General features: G+C 37.9%; 1 protein-coding gene across 1 annotated transcript in view; it reads right to left on the bottom strand.

Moving 5' to 3' along the window:
* trim67 (tripartite motif containing 67) overlaps nucleotides 1–612 on the bottom strand; it is a gene marked incomplete at its 5' end in the record, with an annotated part of 121,472 nt that overhangs the window by 13,793 nt on the left and 107,067 nt on the right.

Here is a 612-nt window from a genome sequence, read left to right on the forward strand (position 1 = left end):
CACACAGGGGGAAAAGAGGAGCTGCAGCAATGTGCAGAAAAATCCTGGATACATGGTGTTTTTTGAAAATTTAACCTATTCTCACATAACCTCTGAACCTGGAAATGAGCAGAATACGAGCACTTGAAAGAACAAAGGAGACGACCAAAGCCTCTCTGCTACTTACACTCGGATTCGCTTGACTGGAGCTCAAATTAGACAAAGTCTCCTTCCAGTACGACTCAAGCAGGGCCAAATCTTTGTAATATCCGTATTGGAGCACACTGCATTTTAAATACGTGCTGTATAGCATCTCATTAAGCAGACGAAGCCTTGCATGGAATTTGAAGTGCAACATAACTTATATTACTTACTGCATAACTTATATGCAGCATGACTTATATTATGGTTACCTGCTTTCGGATTATCACTTTAATTAAATATTCAACTTAATTTTAGCGTCACTTACAACACTGCAATATTGTTTTCTTGTACTATGGCAACTGCACTTTACTTTACAATACCTCATGTGACGCCACTTTACTTTACCTTACTTTACTTTGCTTCAGTCTACCTTCTGCACATTGTCTATTGTTTACCTGTTTTTCTTGTGTGTTTACTTGTTTGTTTTTG

This window comes from Etheostoma spectabile, chromosome 18 (assembly GCF_008692095.1).
Source record: "Etheostoma spectabile isolate EspeVRDwgs_2016 chromosome 18, UIUC_Espe_1.0, whole genome shotgun sequence".
Taxonomy (NCBI): Eukaryota; Metazoa; Chordata; class Actinopteri; order Perciformes; family Percidae; genus Etheostoma; species Etheostoma spectabile.